The sequence below is a fragment of the Tympanuchus pallidicinctus genome, unplaced genomic scaffold (genome assembly GCF_026119805.1).
Source record: "Tympanuchus pallidicinctus isolate F22 unplaced genomic scaffold, pur_lepc_1.0 scaffold2, whole genome shotgun sequence".
Lineage (NCBI taxonomy): Eukaryota > Metazoa > Chordata > Aves > Galliformes > Phasianidae > Tympanuchus > Tympanuchus pallidicinctus.
Window position 1 is genome coordinate 12,203,554 of NW_026294721.1, and position 8,143 is coordinate 12,211,696.

The window sequence follows — 8,143 nt, forward strand, 5'->3', positions numbered from 1 at the left end:
ATTTTAATAATCACTTATTAATAAACAAATCTGATTTATATAGTTTCAGGTAGGGTGGATTATCTGTTACACTGTGCTTCATGTCACGGTCTTGAGCAGTTCATCAATCTGTTCAGTTTGTCCTGAATATGGATTATGAATTCTTCTGCTTCAGCATCTCAAGGATATCTTTGATCTTTGAATATTAATGTATATATAAATGGTAATGATAGATCCTGTCTTGAATGCAAGGTGTCTGTTAGACAGGAGTTTAAAAGACAGTGAGCTATGATACGCAAGGACTAACAGTCAATTTAGAGAAAGAGCAGGTTGGAGCAGAAGTTATGTTCTGATCCTCGTGCATACAGGAGGTTTTCTAAGAAGAAATCCTGTCTAACAGAAGAAATTCCATAGGCAGTGCTGGGGCCATTATTTCTGAATGGTTCCGAGAAATCAGGCCGAGTTTTAAGGTAAAAGGAACTAGGAAAGCATCTGCATTGTCTAATCACTGAAGCCAGAAGAATTACTGTCTTCCTTCTTTACTTCCCAGTGCAGTTTCAATACTGAAAGCCTACAAACAAAACTTTCCCCTCTGCTGCAAAGGGCTTTAGTCAGTTGCTGCTAAGTTTTTTAAACAGTTTTCAAGGTGAAAACTTTTCACTTTATAAAAGATATACTTAATCTTACCACTGGATATTTCACCTGTTCCGTGCCATGTTTAACAAGAATATCAAAAGTAATCCATCAGTATTCTTCTCTGCAGCACCCGCATGCTATTTATTTTTTTCAGATTTAAGGCAGATAATTAAGTTGATGATGTGTTAAATGTTATGCTTCTGACAGAGTGCCAACAGAGCATCATCTAATTGGAAATTAAGAGCTTACTGGACAGAGAGTATATGGGGCATAACACTGAAACAGGAACAGCATGGGCTCAGTCATAAGCTGTCGGGTAAACATCTAAAGAGAAATGTTAACCTCACAGCTACACCACCAGCAAAGATAGATAACTCATGTCTCCCTTTCATGGCCACATATTTATATGGCTGAATTATCTTAATCTCTTGCTCTCTGAGCAGTCTTTAAATCACATTTATAACATTTCTGGCTTGTCAGAAAGCCAGCAATAGCTGACTATGCCCCATCTGCAGAGGTGTTCAGATCAAACTATCCCTCCTGTACTTTATGTAATAATAGTTTCACAACTTTTCATAAGTACCCAGTGGACTGTGACACATCCAATGTGATACAGAAATTAAGAAATCTAGACTGGAGAGGGAGTATACAGATCACTGAAACCTTTTGTGGGTTTGCCAGTGTTCCTTCTGCAGTCTCACTGATTTGATTGCAAGGGAGAGTTGTGAGATTAGAGCAAGTAGAAACAAGATTTTCTGACAGCAGCATCTCACAGCATCTATAGGAGTGACATCCTGCTTGGGAAAATGAATATCTGGAGTTTGCACTGCTGCTGCCAATTGACATTCACTGAAATGCTTTAACAGATGGGGTGAAAAGTGCATTCTGTCCCTGGCAGTTCATTTGTTGCTAGTGCAGGAGAAATTAGTTAAGATATATATCCAGAAACATTGTCTTATTTTTTTGTTGTAGAGTATGAAACAACAGGTCTCTCTTTCCCCCAGTTTGTATAGTTAGTTGAGAGGTGACCAAAAAATCAGAACAGTGCACTTACATCAGTTCTTGCAGCTCCTTCAGAGCTATATTTTGTTTGCCTATGTGTCCAGCAATTTATTTACCAACGTCTATGTTGAGTTCATTAAAAGTATATTGAATCCACCTGATTTCTGTGATTGTTAGCCTTGGATGCTGAGACCCTAGGATGTCTCAGCAGCTCACAGAGTGGGAGCATTATGGATGGCAGAGCAAACTAAACAGACAGAGGTATGAATAAGCTTACTCTAATCTAGGTTTCAGGCACAACAGAAGCAAGCTTCAGGCAGTTCATCTGCAAGTTAGAAAGTTATGGTAACAAAATTCCTCTTGATGGCCATGCATCACTTCCACATCTGTCTCCTGAGCACAAAATACACAACTTCTATTAAAATATTATGTGTGAATCAACACTGTAGTGCCACACACAGAGAAAATGTGGAAGTTAGAAGAGCTGCTTACAGCTGATGAATTTTTACACTTCCCAGAGTAAGCTTTTTTGAGGTATAGAACTGAATATCTTGGTTTCTTTTAAAAATGGGGAGAACAAGCTCTCTCAGAGAGAGAACACTGAAATGCAGTGCCAATCATAAAGGTTTGGTATAAAATGTTGGTATAAAAGTAATACTAATTGACTCCTATTGTACCATGAACAATCCCAGTTGTGGGAACTAGATCTTTTAGGTGCCCTCCAGTCTCAGCCATTCTATGATACACTATGCCAAATGATTGTATCTCACTTTGCAGACATCTCTTTTTGTGAGGGTGCTTCTTCCCCCTTCGCTTGTTCTCTTACTTGAAAGGTAAAATTTCCCAACTTGAGTGCTTTTGTTTCCTATGCCCTCTACTGAATATAAGAGGAGGATTCAGAAGACTAATTTTTTAATTATTATTATTATTTAGTTCAGATCTAAAACTCTTGTAAAAGAGCATGGAGGGGAGAAGCATAAATCTCACTCCTTCACCTACCTTGTGTGCTTTAGAGCTACTGCTGCTAATTTTTCCATGCAACTTACAGCCAAAATCCTCTATGGCTGAGCACTCTCCCTTTCAAGAAAGGAGCCATCCCTACAAGCTATTGGACTTAAACTCAGCACTTCCCTGTGCTCCCAGCTACGCATATCTGAAACTGGTCTATGACATCTACTTCTACAAGTCTGTTCCTTTTCTACTGAAAATTGCACATACATACTCATACAAAAGAAATCCACCACTGATTATCAAAAATGTTGATTGAATACAACAGGGAGTAACAAGGGTAAAGGGTGGTTTTGACACCCAAATCAGGATCAATTTATGTATTAGATTCTCATAACTGCCAACTATCTGAGTAAAATGTGTTTATGGAATTTCATTCATAACAAGGGTTTATTTTCTCCTCAAGTAGTGTTGTTAAGATAGATCCTTGGGCAACTGAGATTGTGCTTCTTGTACTGTTTGCATAAAAGGTCAAATGGTCTCAATATTAATGTCATCTGGAGTCAGGCGTGGCATGACTTCAACGTGGCACAGCGCATTCCTATGGAACTGAACCATTTAGCAAGAGTTAATCTGCAGGACAGATACTGTAGACACGCCAGCTTCCAGAAATACTTGTTCTCTTAAGTAATTAATTGATACAGTGTTACAGAGCTCTTGCAGCTCTTTCATCCCCAATATCCGTGTCAGTCCTGAAGTGTTTACAATGTGGTTATTTCTGTATCTGGGTTTCAGCATTCCAGACTGTCACGAAGTTATATTAATAATATGTAAGATGATCCTTATTGAGAAAATGAACAATTTAATTTCTATTTCAAATTAAATTTAGCTTTTTAATATATAAATTCATGGAACATTTAAAACTATGATCTGCAGAAATCTATTACCACGAAGACAACAGATTGTGGAGTTAATGACTGCTCATTCAGATGCGAAGTACTTGTCTAACACCGGAAACCATTTGTTTAGAAATGTCAAGAAATTGGTTTGTATGCAGATAAAGCTCTCCCTCTGTGCCCACATCAAACCCGTTGCCAAACTGGAGAAGTTGCTCCGAGCTATCCACTTCAGTGTCTAGGCATTACTTACCACTTATCCAAAGTACTCTTCCCTCAGTGCTCTCCAGCGTTCAGCTCGTTCAGAAGGTTGTTACAGCAGTCCTCCTCTCTGAAATAAGAACACTTAAATTATTGAACAAAACATAGTGCCAGCTTTAGCTTTTATATACCTTTTCAGAATGAATAAATAATTAACAGTAATTAGGAAAAAAATAGTAAAATGCTTAGGCTGGAATTTGTGCAATAAATCTTTTCTAACCAGTAGAAAATGAGCTGCCTTTTATGGCTGCAATACTACACAAGAGGTCTTTGTTTCTGCTGCCACATAATGTTAAAAAGCTTTACTTCCCACATTTGAACCAATAGATATTTGAAATGCAAGTGCCTGAGGCTAGGACCTGCATTTGTGTACTCTTGCTTATTTATGTATCCTGGTTTAGGAACACCCACAGCATTCCATGTGCCCTAAATGGCTTTTAATAGTGATGTGTTGGGCCAGTACTTACGTATCTAGGAGTGCACAGTACTGGCTGGGAGTCATCTCTTTACAGGGTTTTCAAAGGTTGGAGACAAAACATACTGTACAGTAACAAAAAATACAGTAGCTTGTAAAAAGATTTATCTTTGTTGTTGTTCTGGCTTTGTGCCACAGATAGGAACTTTGTATCAATGTTGGTTTAGGTGCTAAACAAAACATGGGTGAGAACAAGGCTGTAACAGTTTGCTCTTTGCTGTCAGATCCGCATATGCCAAAGATAAGTGTAGATAAGAACACTGTTAGGTATGAGAAGGTGTCCTCAGTTTTGGCTTTTCCATGTTAGCATGTGTATTGCTTACTCTGAAAATCCTATGCACATTACACATTACGTTAGGCTCATCAGCATTTCCTCAAAGACGTTGATAGCTAGTTTAATTGGATTATCAGTATGCTTGCAGGTGCTAAACTATCCAAGATGCAACAGGCAGAAAGGCACCAGTTGGCTGACATTCTGAACTCTGGGTGGTACTGGAAGTAACATTGTTCAATTTGTTATTGGTGGTACCTGGTTTCTATTTCAGGCTATCATTATTCTGGCTGTGTTCATAGATCTCTTTTGACCCTGTTGAGTAAATCTCAATAAAAGGAACAAAAACATTTTCTCAAAAGATAGTGCCATTCATTTTGCTTCAGATAAGCATGGATGTCCTTCTCCAGCCACAAGATGCTGCTGTGAAAACATCACTTTTTTGGGTCAGGAAAGAAATTCTTTGAAGTATTTCCTAGCAAATTTTATCTAAAAGTATCATTAAACTTGGCATTCAGTATTTTAATTTTAAGAGAAAAAAAAGTCTTATCACTTAACCTTTTGTAACATACATGTTATGATGATTATGAGGAAATAGGAGATTCTTCTTGTCAGTGTCTGGAATGAAGATGAGGAAGCAAATGAGGTTTGAATGACTCTTGTATCTTAGATATGAGTGACAGAAGATACCATCCAGGTTTATGCACACCTAATTAACAGTTTATGCTGCCTATATTTTAACTGAAATCTTCATAACTTTTAAACTAATCTAAAGTGGTTAAGCTGTAGCAATTTAACAATATACAGTGCAGATGTGCTACTTCTTAATAGCACCCCTCATTTGTGGCAAGGTCGCGTTGCTCAGCATGTCCTGTGATTCACATAAGGACAGTAAAATAAGTAAGAGGAGGCCAAAAAGCTGGCACTGCTATGTTACAAAAGCAGTTCATGTGGCTTTATAAGCTTTGGAAAGGCGTGCCAGTTGACAAAACATGAGCTTTATTATGATAGAAGAGCAGCCCACTGTGCTAGAACTAATCCTGTCAGACTAAACAAAACTACTCACTTGATCCAAGTTTTCCCAAGTTTTAGGTCCAAGTTTATGAACTTGGCCTATTTATGAATATGTCTACTCGACTAAAAATATAGACAAACCAACTCAGGGACAATTTACACAGATAGAACCAAGAAACAGGACAAATAAAGAAGAATTCCTTTGTTAGATAGCACACAAGAAATAAGCATGTTAATTTTAAATTGAAATTATAAACAAAAAAAAAAAAAAAAAAAGGACATCTTTACAAGCAAGCTTAAGTGAGAAGCTCACCAACTGAATATTCTGGGAGAAGTCAGTGAAATTTAATTTCACATTCAAAAAGAATTTTTCAATTTTATGAACTTAGAGATAGAAATGTCAAAAATAAGTAAATAGAGAATATACCATATTTGTAGCTACCTGTGAATACTTGTTCACACTTAAAAATGTGATTCATTTCCATGCAGGTGAGCCTATTCACAAATTCAGTCTCAAATTAGGAAACCAAACCTATGCTCAGATTTCAGTTCTTCAAAAACTCCTTGATGTGTTAAAGAATAGAATACAGTTTAGCTAAACAACAGCAACTGCGAGAACAACAAATCAACAATAAATATATAAACATACAAAGTTTTTTGAAAAATTCTGAACTAATCATTCCATATTACTGACTTGGATCAGCTACAGCAATTTCTCAGTTCTTTGAAGGAAAATGGGGTTAATAATTTCCTTTTGCTGTGTTGGTCATTAGCATTGTTTTAACAGTTTTCTCTTATTCACACATGCAAATCTCTTATGGCATCATTTAGGAAAAAAATCTAATGAACTGTGGGTTTAATGTTATTGTTACATTAGGGTTATTTCCAGCATTACCTTCCATGCAAATGAAAGCTAGTTAAATCTTTGCCAAGTTATTTCCAGTGAGGTCAGCCTGGCGTCCACCCGTCATTTAGTAAATGTTAAATTAAATATTGACAAGTAGAAGCTTTTCTACTGTAAGGTCACACCCCGAGTTAAGACCAGAGTTGCTCCTTGGTGTATGTTCTTTCCAGGTGAATAGGAAATATCCTAAATGTAGCTCTTGCTAAAAATCAGGACTATACTCCAAAATAAAGTCTTTCTAGGGTGGGAATTCGGAGGTCAGTACTGAAGAAGACAGAGTAGCCCTCATCTGAGGGTTTTTCCATTAAATTTCAGAAAATATCTTCAAAACTTCCAAAACTGAAATGTTTTATCAGCTTATTTTACCTTTATTGGTGCTGTAAGTGAGGTAACTTCTGCTCTGCAAAGCACTGAAGGCTTGAGCTTCCCTCCTCTCTGAGAAGCAGTAGCATACGCCTCCAATAGGCAGGGGAAGACTTCACACATTTTTGATTGAGGCCTCATTTTAGGCACCCAAGAGCTGGCAATCAACTATGTGAAAGAGTTCTCCAACCAGGAATGCAAAAATTCTTGTTACATTTAGGAATTGTTTCCAGCTCCCCTTAAAACCTTTGGAGCAGAGCTAACAATCTTTTTTGAAAGAGTGTTCAAACTACTAATATTCTAAAACACAAGGCCCTTCCAGATGAAGGTCATAGTTCTGACATACACAAAAAAATAATCGTTTTTGATTGACTTCTTCCAGCCTTAAACATCACTCGTGATCTCTGTGGAAGGGGAAATAAAGCAAAATGTCTTTGCATGCACTGTATCCTCAGCCAGTCTTCAGCTTGTTCAGAACTTGAGTTGCGGGACTCATTCTTCAGCCCCCTGGGAGCCACAGGCCACTGCTGGAGCCCAGAGTCCAAGAATTCCTTGCTCTGCTGAATGTGCATAAAAGGAGGCAGAGCAAGCCCAGAGTAGAAATATCTATTTGTGTTGCTTTTGTGTGAAAGTCAGTCCTGGAAATCAAGCTAGGAAAACAAACTTTGCCAGCCTTCACCCTATCCAATCTGCCCAGTTATTTTAAACAGTCCCAAACCTCAGTTTGGCTTTAAGTGGTCAGACCTTTTCAGCTTGTTTAGCTGTAGTTTTAGGCCTGATATCTAGCTTTTCCTTGTCTAGAGACGAAAAATAACACAAGGATGTTTGCGTAATGAGTTAGTCTCTGCACAAATTCATGAAACCTGGCAAGCAGCAGCTCAACATTTGTTCTCTCTACCAATTACTAAAATATTTCCTTCTAAAAGAGGAGGACAACAATGCTGTAGGAATTGGCTTCGAAGTATTCATTACTCTCCTCTATGCAAGTAAAATTTTGTGTGTAAATATAGTACAACTCAGTACGTTGTGAACATAGTGTTTTTGTCTCACTTTGAGGAATGAGTGAGTGATAGAATAAGTTGGGTCCTACTCCCCTCCCTCTACGCCTCCTCCTATCTTTGACTGTGATTTCCAGAGGCATTTAAGCATCTTTTTTGTGGCTTTAGAAATATTGCACGAATATTTTGTCACACTCAGTAGGTCTCAATTACATGAATATGAAAGCCCCTTACATTTCAAAGTGTTATGAAATTATGGAGAAACTGAGGGATGAAGTGCCTGCTTTGCATTTCAAAGGCAAATGGGGTCAAAGTCTGTTAGCTATTACTGTTTCCAAACATTCTCAGTCAGGGCTCTGAGCACATAATATGTCCCGGGCTCAGGGCCAACATGGT

At 37.8% G+C, this 8,143-nt stretch overlaps 1 protein-coding gene across 2 annotated transcripts in view; it reads right to left on the reverse strand.

The window, feature by feature from the left end:
• The window catches only part of SLC2A9 (solute carrier family 2 member 9), a 92,114-nt gene extending 88,293 nt beyond the window's left edge, over window positions 1-3,821 (reverse strand). The window contains exon 1 of one of the 2 annotated variants that reach the window (XM_052681660.1): window positions 3,715-3,821. The gene's annotated coding sequence lies outside the window, so the exon portion shown is untranslated. The remainder of the gene's footprint in view (window positions 1-3,714) is intronic. The other variant, XM_052681662.1, reaches the window with a different exon arrangement.
• Window positions 3,822-8,143: the final 4,322 nt, after the last annotated feature.